Consider the following 14,582-nt stretch of genomic DNA (forward strand, 5'->3'; position numbering starts at 1 on the left):
ATATGTGTCTGGAATTTAATTTGTCCTATTTGTTGTTTTGCAACATTATAATAAATACTTTTTAGCCCATATATTCTAGTATATTTTCTCATTGCTGTGTTGTATTCCATTATACAGTTTATTTTTTCAACCCCCCAACTTCTCTTTTTTTTTGTTTTTCTCTGCGACAAGCAACACTGCAGTGTTTTCTTATGCATACATGCTTAACTTGGTTCACTCATGTAAGTTAAATACTAAGATGTGGAATTGTTGTCTTACAGGATTTTATATGGTTGAGGATAAATTGCACTCACATGTTACTGTGACAATTTTTGTTGTTCACACCAGATATTATTAATATTTAAATGTTTTCCAAACTTTTGAATGTGATATGATTACAATTTGAAGGATGTAAATTTTTCTTTGCTTTGTACATGTTTGTATTTTTCAATTAAGTAGCATGGGCTTTTTTTTTTTCCCCTCTGTCTGTTTTATTTATTCGTTATCCTTAGAAAATCTCATTTTTGACTGGACTCAGATTCAGAGGTGGAAGCTCTCAGAGAGGAAAACCTCTGTCTCTTGGTGATCTGTCCCTGGTGTTTTACTTTGGCGTCCGTCATTCTCTTGGCCAAAAATTTAGCATATTCTGCAGCTTCTTCCTTATTTTTCTTAGTACGCTGTTTCTTCAGAGCAACACACAGTCGTTTTTGTTGGAGGACAGGTGAAGTTACAAGATGCTGAATCTTGGACTCTTTGGTTGTTGGTTTCTTACCATCTTTATTTAGAGGCTTCCTCACAACATATTGACAGATATCGTCTTTAGATAGACTGAGAAGTTTGTGGATTCTGCTAGCTCTCCGAGGCCCCAAGCGATGAGGCACACTAGTGTTAATGAATCCAGGAATATCCTTCTCCCCTTTTCTTTACAATGACCAAGTTGAAAACACCGAGAATAGCATCCACAATGAAACTCCGAGTAGATTTGTGCTTTCTTTCTCCAGTCCTCCTTCGTCTGTAGCAGGCATGCCCCTTACTCAGAAGCAGGTGGACGTGGCAAGGGTCAAGACACACTGCTTCATGGGGAAGCCTTGTTTGTCATTGACACCAATGACTTGGACCATATAACCTTCCATTCTTCACCCACAGCATCAGCAGCAACTTCTGTGGCCACATGCTTCTCATAAAAGTGACGAATTTTGTGTTCATCATCCACTTCAGTGAGTTTCTGGCAGCCAGTAGCTGGGAAAGAGATGCAGCTTCATCCAAAAGCAGCCTACTGCCTCCAAGGCACCATGAAAAAGAAACATGCATGGGCTCTTTTTTAATATATTTTGAAACCAAGATGCTTTTCTAAAAGCCACTCATTCATATTTTGCTCAACTTCCTTTGGGGATGTTTTCTTTTCCTTTTTTTGTTTTGTAGAAATATTTGATACATTCTGTATAGAACTTTTATATTTGTTGGACATACTACTATTTCTACTATTTTTACTAGACCCCACAACAAATTAAACATGCAAAAACTATTCTAATGAATACAATAATGTATACATTATCCTATCTTTTTATAGCTTTACATTTTTCAAATGTTTATTTTTTGTTAATTTGATTTTATTTTTGCAAACAATGTGAAATAGGATCATTTTCCCCAATTAGATATCCAGTCTTCTCATATAATTTTATGAATAAAAATCATTTCCCTACAGGCTGATAATGCCATTGCACACAATTTCATTTGTCAGAGAAAAATTACACTGTACAAGTTAAACAGGCAAGGGAGACTTAAAGATGGAGGCTTTATTTGGAAAAGGGGGTGAGGGAATAGGGAAAGAAATTGAATTCAACCTCCACTGAAACAACAGACAGATGTTTTTCAGCACTGAGGTGAGCTAGTGGAGAAGAACTGGAGGACATTAAGGGAAATATTGGTCAATGTAATTAGGATAACATGTTTGCTAATTGGTGCTTACTGAAATAAGGCTCTCATCCTCCCACAGAGACTGAGAGATAGGAACTGTAGCTTTCTTGATGACTACGTTTCAGAGGGATACCTCCCAGGTCTTGAGAAAGGCACTCCTTGGTTATAAAATTTGAAAAAAGAAAATAAAACAACTAGCAGTTGTTTACATCTCAAGAAGCAGAGAAAGAATTTATAATTGTAAGTTTTCTAATGTAAATATTCTGAGAAAAGTGAAGTCAGGAGACCAGAGTCAAGAAGAAATCTGCCTAAAGTTTAGTCAAGCTGAAAAGAATATTGCAGCTGTCTTGGTCACATTATAAATTAAATCTCTTTCTGGACTTTATTCTGTCACATTAATAAAAATGTTCATTTCTGAACCACTTCTCAATTAATTGCTATTGCTTGCTGATGCTTTACTATCCAGATATTGGAAACCCTTTTTGTTGTTCTTCTTTTATCAAACTTTCTTGATTTTTTTTTCTTGGCAATTTTCTTGTTGATATGAATTTAATTCCAGCTTGTCAGGTTCTATGAAAGATTATGTTGAACTATGCATTGAGTGTAAACGACACTGATGCTCAAAATAAAAATTATATTAAAAAAAAGACACTGATGCTTACCTATACAAATTCCATTCTTCTCTCATTCCTTGCTAAAAACCCATTTTGTCAGTGCGATAATATACTCAGCTAAGAAGAAAAAGCAAAACATCTGTCAGTGTCAGATAAATGGTAGCCAGCAATTAGTAAATGAAATTCCATTGAAAATATCTGGGATAATTTTGTTTTCTTGATATGAGTTCTACTGCTTCCTCATCATTACTTCATTTTTTTTTCTTTGCTAGGAAGGCAGGAGAGAAGTTGATGTTGGAATGAACATCAACAGCCAGAGTGGAACCATCCACTGATTCATACCACTACATCTACACACATGTTCACAGCTGTTAACCTAAAAATTGTTAATGCGCCAGTCAAAATCAAACCCTTCCATATGTGCCCTAAATTCTAACCCCTTTCATCTGCATAAGGACATGCATGAAACAACACTCTTTTTCTCTGCGACATTGTAAGTTTAGTTTTTACTAAAAACTATATATATTTTTCCCCAGCTACAGCTGTAATTATTTGATTCCCCTTGAGCAAAACACACTTCAAAAAATAAAATAATTATGTAATATTTAAAAGCATCAATTCTTTCTCCTTTCCTGCCTAACTCAAAATCAATCTTTCTAGCTACACCACATTACAAAGACTGTGTAATTTATCAAAATACCAGTTAATACTACTAAAACCAAAAGTCAATTCTTAATCTTCACTTTTTGCATGATATCTCAGGAGTATTTGACATAGTCCCTCAATCTATTCTTTTTTTTTTTTAAGATTTTTTAAAATAATTTATTGGACAGAGAGAGACACAGCAAGAGAGGGAACATCAGCAGGGGGAGTGGGAGAGGGAGAAGCTGGCTTCCCACTGAGGTGGGAGCTCTATGCAGGCCTTGATTCCAGGACCCTGGGATCATGACCTGAGCCGAAGGCAGATGCCTAACGACTGAGCCATCCAGGCGCCCCCCCCCCCCAATCTATTCTTTTAATTTCTTTTTCAGGTCATTTTATTGTCTTAATTTTCCTTTTAACTCAGTGGATACTCCTTTTAAAACACTTGTATTAGTTTCTCCTCTTCTGTATAAACTTTTATTATTAGACTGTTCAGGGCTCCATTCTTAATCCTTCCCTCTATTTGCATGTATTCCCTTGGAGATAAATTTCTGTACAGACTTTAAATGACATCTATATAATCATGACCTCCAAATTTTATCTCTGGTATAGACAGTCCCAGACTGGTCTGTGTATCTCCTTATTTGAATTTTGCTTAGTAGAATATCAAAATGAACTCCTGACCTACCTTGCTTGCCACTACCCAGCATCTTATCTATCTCAGTTGATGGCAACTCTGTCCTCCAAAGTGATTATGAAATTATTTGGAGTTATTGACATTTCTAACCTACATCGTCAGACTCACAACCAGCCCTCAAAAGGGTTCTGTTAATTTTCAAAATATGCTTATGCTAAGATTAATACAAGAGAAAGATAGAAGGAAACTGGGACATTGATCTTTTCATGGAGCAGCTTTACTAATCCATACAGGCTCTGTCCAAAAGTTTTGAATGAGTAAAATAAACTCTGATTTTGTTATGTTACTGTGAACACATATATATCATATCCCATCAAATTTAATCTTAAGTGATACAGATAATTGTTTTCTGTATAATAGTTAGCTCATCCTTCCATGAACTTCTTATATACCTCACTGTATCCTTCAGTAATATATTCATGCTTTTCTTTATTATATTCTAGAACAAGTCTTATAAAATTATCCTTGGAAACTTGATAGCTGCTGTTGTGATTGCAAATGCATATATTTTTCTCCTACAATTTTTTGTTAGATTTTTTTAAAGTTACTAATAGTATATTAGTAATGTCCTACTGGTTGTTTTGCTTTGGCTAGGCCTTTCAGCATAATACTGAATAGAAGTCATGATAGTAGTATTTATATCATTTAACTTTAAAAATATTAAGTCTGTTACAAATTATGATGCTTTCCATATTAACACTTCATCAAATTAAGGTCTTTTTTACTAACTAGTTGTATGTTTTATTTTCTTTAATTAATCTGGCATACTTTAATTAACTATGTTTTCTGTATTTTAAGATAATCATAATTTATCTTCTTTAACTATTGATATGGTAAATTCACATTCCTACCATTCTCTGAGTGTCTTTTGTTCCCATTGGATCTTGAACATAAAAGACTCACGGAGAATTTATGTATGCTTATGTTATCTTGGATTGATGTCTTCTTTTTTACCCAACCATATTGTGCTATAAGCCTAGGGTGTAAACATTCTGCTGCCCTTCCTACTCATGTATTCTACTCTTGCCTGACGAGTGGAACAGTGTAAGGAAACTTAAGAAATATATGGTGGAGGGTGACTTGGAGCTAGAACTTTATCCCATCCCAATTCACTAATTGGAAATACTATTGCCTATGAGCATATCTCATTGAAAACTGCTAAGAATTTAGAATATTAGGAACAGATTAGGAATTTTGTCTGAATTTCTCCTTATTATAAAATATCCATGTAATTATAATCACATTTTAAGATTGCTGATTCTAGACTAGTGCTAATGATAGACTAAATTACAACTTTAGATTGTTCTTATTTTCTAGGCCACATTTATGGGATTAGCTTGCACAGCATTCCATTATCTGCCTCATCCTTCCAACATTATTCTGGATCCATCCTTCCAACATTTTTCATGCCAGTTACCAAACATATCAGACCATCCTGTCTTACATAAGTCTAAATATAAAAAAATAACAGTGCATGTTTGAGTATATGTGTGTCACATGACTAAAAGAAATATGTTTTTGTTTTCACTACAAGGTCCTAATAGAATTTTAATGATTTTACTTTAATGAAAGGGAAAATTAAGATTTTGCTCTCAAGCAATTTAATAAATTAATCTTTAATATTTATATTGGACAATATTTTAAAAGCTTTACACTTTTCTACTCTTAGGCTGTAATAAACATATATATTTGAGTTTACTTCAATGAGAAATTGAAGGATATCCTAATATAGCCTTGCTAAACTATTTTCTCATTGACACATGGTACTTCTTACAAAGCCAGTGGTCTTAACTTTTTGAAAGGCATGGACATTTCAAATGTGACTAGGTCACTTAGTAATTTGCATTTCTTTACTTTCTGTATCTTTTTTTAAACTGGCACTTCCTATATTGATGACTGCTTTAATACAAAAGACCATTCATTTGTCAGGAATTCAAACCACTCCAAAGAAAGAATGTTAGAATATCTAAATTCCAATTAAATGCACTGCTGCACTCTATTCCTGCATTCGAGAAACTGGGAACAAGAACCACAGGCTGTGACCTAAAAGATGCTTTGATTGATATAAGGCATGGCCTTTCCTCTAATTTTTAAACATATAACTGGAATGGAAAGATAACTGTAATTTTAATCAATTTGTACTTGAGAAACATACTTAGAGGTAAATATTATTTAAACAGATTTTTTTCAGTAAGGGAATTTGTATATTTAGAATTTTTCAAGTTATATGAAGATAACGCAGCAATCTATTTTTGCTTTAAGCCATGTGTTGAAAGTCTTTTATAAAAGTTCTATTTCCGTCAATGGAAAATGAGGTAGCTGAACCCAGTTTGCTTCTTTCATTACTGGAGACTTCAAATGAATTACCACAGGGACAACAATGCCAAATCACTGATGCAAAGTGAGAATCATTGGATGAGACTTTTAGTAAGTGAGCTGCCTAAGAATTGATATCAAAAAGAGAGAAACTGTTAAAGAATATTTTATTTAATGATGAATTATTAATTTGAAATATAATTGAAATTTTAAAATCCAATTAGTTTTGAATATCAATGCCTAATATTTAAATTAAGTAAAAACATAAGCTTAAAAAATAGAATATTTCTAATATTTTTTAGACGATACTCTGGCAAATTTCTGCAGATTAGCTTTAGAAAATTGTTTTGAGGGTTTTTTAACTTTTTAAATATATTATTTTTGTTCTCTCATTTGAAAAACTCTAAGGGGCACAAGTCTTAAAATTTAGTTACATGCAATTTAATATGGTCTCCACAAAAAGGTGTATAGCTAAGAGATGAAAGTTGTTTCGTTAAAGCTTCTTGACTAGTTACTAGCACAGAATTAGACTGTGTGCTCCGCCTAATTAATCAACCCCTTACCTTCCCTCTCCATTGCTTCCTAGGCTAACTTGTTTTGTAGTTATGAAAATATCCATACCCAGGAATAATGAATCTGAAAATAGGTAGTGTTTCCAATATTACATTTAGCAATAGAAAAGATTTCAATTAGTTCTTCCCCAGTAATATATCTGAGTGAATTGTCTCATGTGTGTGTGTGTGTGTGTGTGTGTGTGTGTGTGTGTTTAACTTTTTGCCTTATTCTTTCAACAATCCTAAATAAAAATTATTGTTTAAAGAAAAGGAGGACTATAACGGAGGTTCCTTTACATTACATTGTAGTAAACTCAATATATTATAACATATTATCAATTCAATACAGTCATAACAAGCTATCACTATTCAGTTGAACTCCACACATTTATTTACCACCAACATTGTGCTAGATGATGGGCTTCTTACTTTCTTTTTTTTTTTTTAAGGATTTTATTTATTTATTTGACAGAGAGCACAAGCAGGGGGAGCTGCAAGCAGAGGGAGAAGCAGACTCCCTGCTGAGCAGGGAGCCTGATGTGGGGCTCGATCCCAGGACCCTGAGATCATGACCTGAGCCAAAGGCAGCCGCTTAACCGACCGAGCCACCCAGGTGCCCCTAAAGTTTTATTTAAATTCCAGGTACTTAACATATAGTGTAATATAAATGTCTCTTATAGCATCCTATATTGATGGGAAATAAGTCATTCTTGGAAGTCCTAATTATTTATTATCATGAAAACTTTGTTATGATCAAGCCCTAGGTTTGATCCCAACTTTGCAATGAATTAATATACTTGTAACATCCTTAGGTCACATGAATCCACCGAGCCTGTTTTTTTGGTGAGATAAAAAGTGTTTTGTTGTTTTTATTTCACTTGATTTTTGTGAGAATCAAATAATGCTAATAGAAATGATTTTTTCCCCTTACTTGAAACTAAACTTCAGCTTGATCAGTATAAATACCCTAGGATGTCCTATTATTTCAGCTAGGAATTCAGGCATATGCATCACACACACACACACACACACACACACACACACACACACACTTCTTTGAATTATGACTACTTTCAAACATTGTTTCCAGGGTCTATCCTAGTTACAAGCATCAAACAGAGAGATAATTGGAAACTAGCAGTTGCTGCCAAATATGATTCTCTTTGAAAAAGGGCAGTGACCCTTTTTCTTCTGTACTAATGTTGAAGATTCCCTGGTATCTGTCTTTGTGTTTGGGGATGGGGTGAGGGGAAAGCAGGGGACGGCTCATCTTATGCTCAAATGTGCTTAACACATACCATATTATATTTGATCCCTAAATTAGTTTACTTATGTGTTTATTTTTTATACTTACACCCAGTCTTCTATTAATGATTTTTTCTAGTTCTAGAATTGTTGAGTCCAGAGAGAGCTTCCATTATGTGCATATCTACATAATGTGAACACAACTCTTGCACCACCATGGGAGAGGCCCTGGCATTGAACCTGGTCCTTCATCTCGTGACCTCTCTCCACTTGAGTTAATTACTCCCAAGAACTCATTGTTATTTTTCCTATACTCAAATCTCTGCAAGATTATCTCAAGTATCAGAGATATTTTAATAATCTGAACTTAAAGAGAGAAGTAATTTAAAATTCTTCTCTTTTAGGAGTCTGTTTTTATAGGATGCAAGTCTATCAGCACCTCCCCTGCAACTTTGAACTCTATCAGCCAAATGGAGAAGGGATGGGGCAATATTTACAATGCAAAAATGCCCCTGCTGCATATGTTTCTGAAGAGAATTTAAATAAATTGTCAGCTACCCATTTTTTTCTATTCGGAGTTATTTAGAACTTTTAAACAACAGAATTATGGAAGACTTTGTTTATAACCTGCTCCCCTCCAAAGGCATATAAATAAATTAGAAAATAATCAGTAAGATTAAAAAATAGATTAGATATATGGTGCATTAAAAAAATAAGAAAAGCCAAAGAAAGTGTTAATATGCAAATATAACAGTCATAAAACATTCTACACATTTGCTAAAATGAACCACAAATTTAATTGTAAAATTCCTAACTGCCAAAGCCAAGATCCATATAGAGATTTAGAATGTCCCTGTGGGCTAAAAACAAACAGTTCCTCAAGAGAGGCACAGCTCTCTTGATACTAAAACAGAAATAAATGTCTCCTGTGGGCCCCATAATAGAAGGATCTTAGAAGTGGTAGAGATATTAGTGTGCAGCAGGTCCAAGAGCCTGTTCAGTTCCTGGACTCATTCTGCTCTGGCCTTTCTAAAATATCATATTACTATTTGAATGAGTTCATTGGCAGAAAGCTCAGCACTAATAAGGTATTTCATTATTTAACAGACAATTTCTAGTTTTTAAAAATGTATTTCTTTTGTTTAGCCTCCTTCTATGTATAATCCTTTCATCATAATTTTAATTCTCTGGAGCAAAGTAGAACAAGAGTACTCTATATTCTGGTTTTAAATAATTTAAGAATAGTTGCCACTGCTCCCTTATTCATGCATACATTCATTAAAAAATATGTATTGTGTTTCTAAAATTTACTGTGCAAAAAGTTTTGTGGATATAACTGTGAACACTGAAAAACAGGGCTCTTAACTTTGACTAGGTTTACAAAAGAAAAAAGAATATATTTTTACATAGTCTCTTCTTTAGGGTGAGTATCATGGGTTTACCTTTTCAGAGGCACTCTTTGTCCTTCACTGCCATGCTCTATGCCTTGGCAGCTGACTTGATTGGAATATATAAATGGATCCCTTGCCTTTGGGATTCTGGATGATTAGGGTTCAGACAGTGGTGGACAATAGGAAGAGAGGTTTGAGGTCAGTTTATTTCTTCAGTCAACTCCCTGTGAGAATACCATCAGCTGGCTTCATCCAACAACCAAATGTCATAGCTTCTGCAAGGCAGCTTTATTTCCAGTGTTTCATAACCTATCTGTTTGCCTAGGATCCCCCACTCTTCCTAGTTCAATGGTTCTCAACTTCCTTTGTGGTTTTCCCGTACTTTGAACTATTTTTTAAAAGATCTGTATAACTCACCTTAAATTACTTATGTATTTCGTTTGTTTTATCCTAGGACAGGGACAAATTACAATACTAGCAATAATGCCTAACATGTAGTAAAGACATCTTATAGGTGCTGAGTAAAGAATTTAGGAAAAAAAAGAAACACCTGAAAACTGAGTACAGAGTCATTATATTCGAGGTCTCTCCCACCTCTTCCTTCTCCTCCCCCTTCTTTTCCTCCTCTTCCTTGTCTTCTTTTTCCTCCTCCCTTTTGCTCTCTTTCTCTCTACACACACATAACCACACACATGTGTGTATTACACTGAGAACTTTTGTGATGCTTAAGATGCTATTTGTGATTTATAAATTAATAAACAATTATTTATGTGCTTCTTCATTGAATAAATGTCCTTTCTTATCAATATTAATGCATTATCAAGAAAACTTGAAGAGTTCAAAATTAATTAACAGAAACAGTTCATGTAGTCATAAATACAATCACCTTTAAATCCTGGTTTCAATTTTTCTGGGAATACTTGAATTTGTCAAGGATAGCCTTAAAATGTGATGTCTAAAATTGTGTAATATATATGTACTGAAAACACAGTAGTGGTTCTTTCATTGTCTTCAGATGGGTGCATTTTGTAATTAATTGTCTAACCTACTTATTTTGATTTATTTTCATAAAGATGGCCAAACATGAGAATAGGAAAAATTACTGATGGAGAGTCTTCAGTTTTTCTCCCCAAATATTCAAATTACATTTTAGTTGCCCAATCTTAACAGGTAAACTGATTGTACTAAATATCAAGCAAGTCAATTTCTTGATAGGAGTTCTTTCTTAATAGAATATTTGTATTTGATGAAAACACACTTGATTTCATTCAGTGAATGAAATCATATTATAAAACACATCTAATGGAAATACTTCTGTGCCCTGTAAGAGTAGATACCTGATTTGTCATGATGGATACTATATGCTTTGTGCATACACTGCATTTGGAATATACTAAGTGCTTGTTAAACATTTTATAACTGATTAAGGAAGGATATATTTGTTAAATGATTGTCATGCATTATGGAGATTATTAAAAACATGAACTGTTCCTTGAAATAAGTGGAGACTTACTAGTATACCATATTTTTGCCTACCATCTTTTAATTTGGAAATTCACAACACATGGACAAAGGAATTAATATTTTGTATACTTTTCAGTAAGTGGTTAGAGTGCAAAACAAAATTATACTCAGAAATTGATAATTTCTTTGAAGAGAAAAATAAAAGAGAATACCAGTGTTGTTTTCTTTAACAAAGTCAGAGGTGAATCGGGAATTATGGATGTAAACTTATGAAAAAATTAGAAAGTTTTACAAAATTCAAAACATTTAATTGTGGCTACCCTCTATTTTCCCATAGAAAATTTTGTTATAATCCAGTTCACAGCAGAAATAAATAACTGGACAAGCAACAGCCCCCTCTGCAGTTTCTCAAGATGTTTCATCACCAAATATGGAGGAGGGCACAGCATTCTTATAAAATAAAGCAGGCTACAACTTTGGAGAATGGCAAATGGAATCATTGAGAGATAGGACCACATCCTTAGTGGTCTCTCAAGGCTTGATCAGATATGCCCCAGGGCCACAACTTTTTGTACTTTATGTGATTTTTTTTTTTCAAGCTATGTGGCCCACTTGTATTCTTGCTTGTTTAATCCAGTCGGGTGTGGGTTTTCTAATATTTGTAATTAAAAGCATTGTAATTTATATTTAAGATCACTTTATTATAAACTTTAACAAAAGAAAAATTAACATATTTTTAAACAGTTAGGTTTACATGATCACTTTTGAGCCCCTGAAGTTAATTCTACACATACATCATAGCTTCCATAAAAGGGGAATGACTTGTGTTAAAGATAAGTGGGGTCTGTATACCTTTATCAGCCAAATCCATGTTGATGATAAGTCGTATGTCTTGATAAATATTGCTTTCTTAAATGTCAGGCATTTACTAGTATGGCCGGAATCTGACAACACAACAGTCTTTAGATTAGAACCAGGCATAGATTTTGTCCCTTTGCATTTGGAATTTGTCTTGGTGCTTTAGTCATTTCCCTATCACTCAGATCAAATAGCTTCATATTTTGTTCAAATTTATCTTGTCTTGGAGTGTGGGAACAAAGTAATATAATTTATGTCTCTTAAGAAATTTAAGCATGATTTTTAGGTAGAGAACTTTTATTATGAGTTGCTTATGAGAGACTTGGCATGTCAGGATTCTCTTGAGTCAAATCTGCTAAAATTCTCACCTCCATGTCTCAACTGGCACCGACTTCACATTTCATGATGCTTTCCTTCATCTGGATGAGCCCAATGTGGCCTAGCTCCATATACCAGTTGAAAAAGTGTGTTAGGTACTAATAGTACGTGAATGCTTGACTTTATTTAGTTAGTTCTTGAAAACCATGCTCTAAAACTACCCACATAAATCAATATGTAATATGGGATCCAAGAACTGTGTGGAAGATGAAGGAGTTATTTTGGGAGCAGAAAGGCCTTTCTCCCAGTATCTTGAAATCATACTAATTTGAAGAAATCTTTTAAGACAGCTTATAAGCTCAACCCTGTTACACAGGAAGCTACTTTTGAAGAAGGGGAAAATGTATTTTCCAACTGTGGGTAGTACTAAAAATTTAAGAATCTAAAGATAGCTATTTTATGAACAGCTATTTTATGACACAGATTGACTTTGGATGAGAGGGGAATGAATGTAGGGGAGATAAGTTCACTCATGAAGAGTAGTTTCTATAGGTATTTGGATAGAGTTGAGCTCCTTCTTCAGTGGAGTGACCACTTCACTAAAAGATTAAAGCCAGAGGGGAATACTGACTCTCTTTTTATGAAGTAAGACAGTGTGTTGAGATTAATATCACTCTATAGTGTTCTTGTCATAAAGATAACTATATAATTTAACTTACTACAATACTAAATAAAAAGTCACAATCATAGCAGACATTTATTCCCAGTTTTAATATAACATTTACTTACAGTTTTCTCCTTCACTTTGGGGTCTTACTATGAGAGTAGAGCAAATCTATTTGATACACACCCTCAAACTTCCTTGTTAAAGGCAATCTTATAATGGAGGGTTTTAGTAAATGACACTGCCAATTCATACAAAATTACTTAACTTCCTTCCCAACTATAACTTACTCTTAAGCATAAGAGCCATATTTTTTTATTTATTGTAGGTTACTAAATAAATTACAAGATTTTTTTTCTTTCCTTTTCCCATTTTTCCCTTTGGAACATCAGGTTTTTTATGATAATATTTGGGAAGAAAAAGCTGAGGTCTTTGTAGAAAATATATTAATTCTTACAAATAGAAAAATAATAACGTATAATACAATTAGCTGATAGAGTCCTGAGGATGGCTGAACAAACCTATTTAAAGTTGTGTTTTAAGGAATGCTTCCCAGAGCCATGTCACAAGGTTTTGTCACAAAGGTACTACTCTCTCTCTCCTATAATCAGAAAGCCCCTAGATGATATCTACACCAAGTGCCATAGTAAGAAGCTAAGATATATAAGGTGGTCAGTTCCTAGTTAAAAACTTAAGTGTGGTTTTTCAGGCCTGACCATAGGCAATTACAAAGGCTTCACCTAAAAGTCCTATAAAAAACCTGCATGCTCCACACCAGGTTTGGTGTACAGCCCCAACCTCAAGGTTTATAAAACTGCCGGAGTCTTTTGTCTGGGCGCCCTCCACAGATAAACAACCCATGAATGCACTGATCTATCTGACCCTCGACCTGTGCAGTATTCCACAAGGGAAAATGGAAAAGTGGAAGCCACCACTTTCTCCAGTTTAGACTCTTGCTTATATTATCTCAGTAAGTGATTAGAGGCTTAACTCCCATTTTTGGCTTGTGGATTTAATTGGTTCCTCTGACACCTGATAGCTCAGCTTGCTCTTTCCCAGCTCAGCTGAGCTCCTGACAATATGGAAATCACCAGAAAAGGAAGCTGTTAGTGCAGAACTGTGCAATACTAGTTATGCTCTGTTATCAGCACATTGACTGGCTCAAATCTAGCCTCTCAGCACTCATGAAACAGATGTCTGAACACTGAGACATCCACTAATGCTGATGCTGAAACTCCTAAAACATGAACACTCCTGGGGAGTTGAAACAAAAGCAGGAGCAGACGTCTGGCTTCTGCATCATGTTCACTTTCCAGATCTTGTGACTACATCCGATTGGCTAAACCTTGAAAGCACCAGCCTCCTAACTCCAAAATAGTCATGGAAATGTAGTTTCTACCTGTCCAGGCTTTAAACTGCAGGAAAAAACATTAGGAAGAGAATGGAATAGGTATGACAAAACCTATCCAACACAGTCAAATTGTTGCCAGTAACATCCTCACAAAATCATTTTTCACATTTAAACTTCAAAATAATATTGCCTGACTAAAAAAATGAAATGATTTCCAAAGTAATGAAATTGCACTCAGCATTTCAACCCCAAGTGAAGATTATTCCTCACTTAATTCAGTCAAAATCCCATCTACACATACAATGTACTATAGATAATTTAAAAAGTAAAAACCTACAATACAGCATACGCTGTACAACATACTAATAGAATGAGGTGATAGCTCTTGCCATGACAAAGTCTTTCAACGTTCACTTCATTTTTGAGGATACTCTCATTCAACTTAAAAATCCAAGTTGAAACAAAATTGTTGTTACTTTAAAAATGTTCTACTCTATTCTGGTCTATATTCCTTGGTGGTAAGAATTCAATCATAATTTGTATCATTTCCCTTTATGTGATATATCTTCCTT

General features: G+C 34.3%; 1 pseudogene; it reads right to left on the bottom strand.

The window, feature by feature from the left end:
• Positions 1–497: 497 nt before the first annotated feature.
• The window catches only part of LOC113251124 (40S ribosomal protein S6-like), a 41,211-nt pseudogene continuing 27,126 nt past the window's right edge, over positions 498–14,582 (bottom strand).

The sequence above is a fragment of the Ursus arctos genome, unplaced genomic scaffold (assembly GCF_023065955.2).
Source record: "Ursus arctos isolate Adak ecotype North America unplaced genomic scaffold, UrsArc2.0 scaffold_10, whole genome shotgun sequence".
Lineage (NCBI taxonomy): Eukaryota > Metazoa > Chordata > Mammalia > Carnivora > Ursidae > Ursus > Ursus arctos.